This window comes from Callithrix jacchus, chromosome 16, assembly GCF_049354715.1.
Source record: "Callithrix jacchus isolate 240 chromosome 16, calJac240_pri, whole genome shotgun sequence".
Lineage (NCBI taxonomy): Eukaryota > Metazoa > Chordata > Mammalia > Primates > Cebidae > Callithrix > Callithrix jacchus.
In genome coordinates, this window is record NC_133517.1 from 49,367,353 (window position 1) to 49,374,301 (window position 6,949).

Sequence of the window (6,949 nt, forward strand, 5' to 3'; positions counted from 1 at the left end):
ATTAGTTCATCCTGACAATTTTATTCTGGTATTGTTCATTAATAACTATTAATTCACGTTCACTACTCATCTAATATATACATTTCTTCTGTTTTTCATTTTAGGTTCAAGTGTATATGTTCAGATTTTTTACATAAGTAAATTGCATGTCAGGGGTTTGGTGTAAAAATTATTTTGTCACCAAGATAATAGGCATAGTACTCAATTGGTAGTTTTTTGATTCTCACTCTCAACTCACCCTCTACCCTCAAGGAGGCTCTGGTGGCTTTTGTTCCCAGCTTTATGTCTATATGTACTCAATGTTTAGCTCACACTTATAAGTGAGAACATGCAGTATTTGGTTTTCTGTTTCTGTGTTAGTTTGCTTAGAATAATGGCCTCCAACTCCATCCATGCTGCTGTAGAGGAAGGACCTGAATCTCATTCTTTTTTATGGCTGCATGGTATTCTATAGAGTATATGTACCATATTTTCTTTATCAAACCAGATGATACATAATATGCATTCATCTCACACTTTATGAATTAACAATCACTGTTGAGCATTTAGGTTGACGTCATGTCCTTGTTAATTTGAATAATGCTTCAGTGAATATATGCATGCATGTATCTTTATGGTAGAATGATTTAATCCCTTTGGGTATATACACAACAATGGGATTTCTGGATCTAATGTTAATTCTGTTTCCAGAATTTGAGAACTCTCCAAACTGCTTTCCGTGGTGGCTGAACTAATTTACATTATTATCAGCAGTGTGTAAGTGTTGCCTTTTCTCCACAACTTTGTCAGCAGTTGTTATTTCTAGAATTTATAATGATAGCCATTCTGACTGGGGTAAGACGGCACCTCACTGTTGTCTTGATTTATACTTCTCTGAATCGTGATGGTGAGCATAGTTTTTATGCTTGTTAGACGCACAACATATCTTCTTTTGAAAAGTGTCTGCTCATGTATTTACCCATTTTTAATGGGGTTGTTTTTGCTTGTAAATTTGTTTAAGTTCTTAATAGATACTGCATAGTAGACCTTTATCTAATGCATAATTTGCTAATATCTTCTCCAAATCTGTAAGTTGTCTGTTGCTAGTTCTGTAAGTTACTCTGTTGGTAGTTTCTTTTGCTGTGCAGAAACTCTTTAGTTTAATTAGGTCCCATTTGCCAGTTTTGTTCCAATTGCTTTTTAGCACCTTCATCCTGCAATTTTTGCCAGATCCTATGTTCAGAATGGTATTTCCTGAGTTATTTTCCAGGTTTTTTTTTTAACAGTTTTAGGGTTTACATTTAAGTCTTTAATCCATCTTGAGTTTTTGTATACAGTGTAAGGAAGGGGTCCAGTTATAATCTTCTACATTAATATATACATTTCTAAAGGTAAAGAATATGTTGTATCTTTTAAGAAAAAATTCCACTAATCTAAATACAGATTTGGATACATAATATGCATTCATCTCATAATTTATGAATTAACAATATCAAATAAGTAATATTGTTAATTTATGATGAAATTATATTGTTCATTTATGTTAAAATTTGTCTGATATGCATAAGATAAGCAAATAAAAAATGTTAGAAAAACACTTATGAACTAAGAAGTACCTATTTCCAAGACTGATTTTAGCCCTGGGTGTCATCCAAATTACCTCTCTTATGTATCCCTGGTATAGCACTTGGGATACAGTAGGTACTCAATAAATGTTGATTGACTTAGTGAATAAATGAGTAACAATATTTATATAGAACATGGAACTCACAAATTACTTTACCCGTGTCCTCATTTAATCCTCTAGGTAACCTTTAGGTAACAGTGTCAGCTACAACAGAAAACTAAGCAGACACAGAAACACCGAAGTTTTCAAAACTACAATTCCTTGGCTCACCCAGACATTCTCAATTAGAAACTATGGATGTCCATTGCTTCTCAATCTTAAATGTGTATTAATTTATAACCAGCTGCCAAGTGATGCTGGTGATCAGTGGTCCATACTGTGAGGAGTAAGATGTATTTAGAACAGTAACTAGTTACAAAGCACATCAAGAAATTCTAATATGTGAATGCTCAGGGTTTTTTTTTTTTTTCAAGTTATGCTCAGACTCTACTTCCAGTGATTCTGACTCAATTAGCCCAGAGAAGAGTCAGTACTGACTTTTTAGCCAGGATTGAGAACCACTACTGTAGATTTTGCTCCAGCATAAAAAGCTATGAAATAGTAGAAGTGGGGATACACTTGGGTCTCTATCTAATATTGATGTCTTTTCCAAAACCCCATACTACCTCCATGAGGGTAAAGCAGTATCTCTGAATTTCCCTGTTTACAGTCAAGTTCAGTTTGACTCTAGTTAGTATATGATATGATAGCCACTCTTAGATTCTTTAGTTTCCAAAAGTTGCATGGTAAAGGGCAGAAACATGATTCAAAAAATGAAAAAGAGTAAAAATGATTTGATTACTGTCAGAATTCACTGGTGAAATCATTGAATCTTTAACAAATCCTTCCCCTAGGCATTCCAGAAAAGAGTTCTTCATAGTTGTAAATAGTTCTTTGAGCATCCATTGCATCATCTCTGGAAACTGTACCTTTTCAACTTCCTTCTATATTTGGAAAATGCTTAGTGCCTCTTACCACTCCCCAATTCTCCTGCAAAATTCTAATCGGACTACTAATAAAATAAATTTTTGTGCTTACATTTTTACCCTTTTACTGGACTGAAAGCCACAAATAATTCTTTGAAAAATTATAGTCACCCATCATGATGAGTGAGAAATATAGGCCGAGTTAGCCACACGTGCATGACACCAATTTTTCAACGTAATGTAGCAGGCGGTAACGCGCAAAAAAAAAAAATCAGCTGAAATCTCAGCCACTAGATGCCGCTGAAGTGTCTGGAGGCCTAGGAAGTGAATTCTCCAGAAGTATAAAGGCTTACATCTTGGAAAATAAAATGCTGTTACTATGGTGACCAGCTGAGATTATGGATAATGAGAGTACCATGTTTTCCACTCTCTAAGGAGCTATTGTTCTCCACATATTGCTCTACGCTGAACATTGCTGACCTTCAAAATGTATCAAAATCATTGGTACTTTTCTTTCTAAAATAAAGGATATTTCATTCAATACTTTTGTATGAGTGAGAAGCTGTACACATCAATTATTCACACGTACACACACACACACACACACAAGTATGGAAAGAAACCATTATCCAATGCATTTTTCTTATTTAGTACAGAAGTGTGATTGATGGTCTTAACAGTACCTGATGTCATAGTTTCTACAACTTTGTGTGATTCTATTTTTTTAAAGTTCTCCATCTATATGATAGATGAATTGAATAATACTAGCTCAATACATGTCATCTAGATATGTACTAATATTACATATCTAGCATATTACATATGTATTAGGAATAATTATAGCAAGAATAACTTTTCAGTGGAACAGAGTACAAAAAAAATTTCAGTTTAGGTAAAGGAAACAGACACAAGTAGCTTTCTTCTAAGGACAGCAGTAGACAGGAAAACAGAGTCATAGGAAAATGGAAATATTTTACATAAAACAGTTTAAAACAGACATCGTAAAATGATTAAAGGATAAATTATACTCATTGTTTACAACAAGCTATGTATTTTCTATGAATCTTTAATTTACTATATTCAATAGAAAATCTGTGAAGTTAAGATTTATACACTTCTAGAAAATTAAATGTAAATAAAATCACAAATGTATACTGTGAGGTTCTATAAGAATCTCTCACCAAAAATATTCTCCCAAAATAATAACTTAAACTTGCACAGCCCAATGAGATAAAAATTAATTAATATGTCTCAAAATTCAAGCGAGGGAAAAATTAATGACCAGATTTTTCATGTCAGAAGTCTTTACATAATAATTAATGAGTATGAAAGAGTAATAAATATGTCAGTTTTCATAATATATGATGAGTTCTCATTATCCTGGAAAACTATACCTCTCATTCCTTTTCAAAACTATCCCAGAGCTGCATAAACCTAAAGTGAATTTGATATCCTTGAGTCCAGCTTCCAATGGCTGTAAATGATTTGCAGAAATCATAACTTGGTAAGTGGCTTCTTAACAGTAGTTGCATCTTTTTAAAACAAACAGAAGATGGAGCTGACAGGAATATCTGGAAATAAATGTCAAGAAACATTGTTAGAATACTAACTTATGATTGGAGTCATGATTTTCCAAAATACAAGAAAATCTGAAGCACAAATTTGTGGCCGCCCCATCCAAATATAATGGAGACAGCAAAAGACTATAAACAATAGCATTATATGCCCCATAGTGTATTTCACTCTCTAATTTCCTAGGACTGCCATAACACGTATCACCAAATTAAACTGCTTAAAGCAACACACATTTATTGTTTCACATTTCTGGAGGCTAAAAAAGATCAAATATCGTCAGGATCATGTTCTCCCTTAAATGTATAGGATAATCTTTTCTTGCATTCTCTTAGCTTCTAGTGGTTTGCTGGCAATCTTTGACACCCTTTGGCTTACAGCTGCATACTTCCAGTCTCTACCTTCATCATCACATGGTGAAATCCTTGTGTGTCTCTGTTTTCACATGCCATCTTCTTGCAAGGACATGAGTTATGTTGGATTAGAGGTCCACCCTGTTCTAATATGATCTCATCTTAACTAATTACATCTGCAAGCAACCTTACTCCAAATAAGGTCACATTCTGAGGTAATGGGGGTTAGAACCTCAATGTATTCTTTCAGAGGGGACATAATCAATCCAAAACATGCTCATAATACCTGAAAGTACTTGGTAGCACATGAAACTTGATAAAACGCCACCATTTTCTCCTTTTGGCTGGCAAAGCTTTGTAGGAGGTCATGAGATTTAAAACAGTTATTATCAGCTTTATGATGCTATATTCTAAGCATTAGAAATGGAATCCAATGAATGAAAAGCAGGAAAGACTAACGACACCAAAAGTACAAAGAATTTTCCTATGGTCCATTCTGACATCCACCTGTGATCAGGTAGAATTGTACCCATATCAATTCATCTTTACATACTTTTTTTCCAGTGGTCATTGGCAGCTAAACAATTACCCTATGTAGATAAACATGGATGAAATAGATAATTATTTTTAAGAAATGCTTAATGCTGGCCGGGCACAGTAGCTCACGCATGTAATACCAGCACTTTGGGAGGCCGAGGCAGGAAGATAACAAGGTCAGGAGTTCGAGACAAGCCTGGCCAATATGGTGAAATCCCATCTCTACTAAAAATATTAAAATTAGCCAGACATGATGGTGAGTGCCTGTAGTCCCACTATTTGGGAGGCTGAGGCAGGAGAATTGCTTGAACCCAGGAATCAGCGGTTATAGTGAGTCGAGATCGTTCCACTCTGGGCAGCAGAGCAAGACTCATCTCAAAAAAAAAAAAGAAAGGAAGAAAGATATGCCTAATGCTAATAATTATTTTGGCTTTGTATTCTACTTAGGGATATATTAACAATCACATACGACTCTCTTCTGTTTCATATAGTTATGTAAATAAGGAAGTGAAAACACATTTGTAGCTTCATAAATCTTCAGGTTAACCATAAAAGCCTCCAGAGTTTAATCTGATCAACTATGGGCATTCTAGTTATATTTAAGCAGTGTAACTTTTTCAAACTTTTGTCATGTATTCCTATCATATTATCTTTCAACACTATACCAAAAAAGGGAACACCTATGACCTCCAAAGTTTCAAAAGACTGAAAATGTTTTTACTCATCTATTGATTCATTTATCCTTTCTTCCTCATCCCTGAGTACCTACCAAATTCCAGGCGCTGTGAATTTAATGCTGAATTTAAATGCTCCCCAAGCCTGGCAATGAAACTAAGCTATGGTGGTATGCATTCTGCATCTTAGCTAGACTATCAAGTTTTCCAAATACTTATTGAATACATAGTAAATTCCTTGTATTTGAATTTAAAGAAGATTGCAAAGGGCATTGCAAAATACATATTTTGTAGATTACAATTTGATTAGTTTTCCCGACAGTGATGCTAATATAATTTTCTTTTGGTTTTAAATGGAAGCTCTGGATTGCTTTTGCAAGTGTTTATATGAAGAAGCAAATACTAGCCACAATTCTAGCAGCCTAATGGCAATCACCTATATGTCCCATCAACGCCACAAATTAAACATTTTCAACACTAAACATTATCTTCATTCTCTAACTATACTTATTTGTATGCTACTGATTTATCTTATTGATATCATCACCCAGGCTCAAAAACAATCTTTTCTTCTTTTCTTTTTAACATTTCTTTTGTAAGTCTTCTCATTCAGCTTCTCATTTTAATTGCACACTCGTTTTTATTCTATTCCCTCTTCTGTATTTCCACAGACACTATTCTGATTACCTTTCTTGAATACTGGCATTCTAAATGTTCTTCCAACTTGTGTTTACAGCATATTTATCTCATTGAAGCACAAATCCGATCATGATATAACCTCAAATAAAAATCTTCTGTTTTTCCCCTTGGCACAGAGGATAAAGCTCTTTGTTTAACATTCAAAGCCTTCCATAATTGGTCTGCTATCTCCGTTTCCTATCTTCAGAATGCTCATCATATCCAGAACACTATTTTCAAACAAAAATAGCTGCTGTTAACCTGAGCATTCCAAACCCCTGACATTACTTACACTAGTTCCTCAGTGAGAATGCTTTTATCTCATACCCAAATTCTATTATTCAATCATAATAATTACTCTTTTTATTAATTATATGAAATGAGCAACTGAGTTGATTCATTGCAACTAAATGATATACTTCCAAGTCTTTCAAAACCCATACTTAGCTTCAATACATCAAACATATCTTAAGGAAATAGAATGTTTTTTTGATACTTAATACACTCTTTTTTGTATAACAAAGATCATGTGAATTTATAATCACTTTACTCCGAAATATTCCA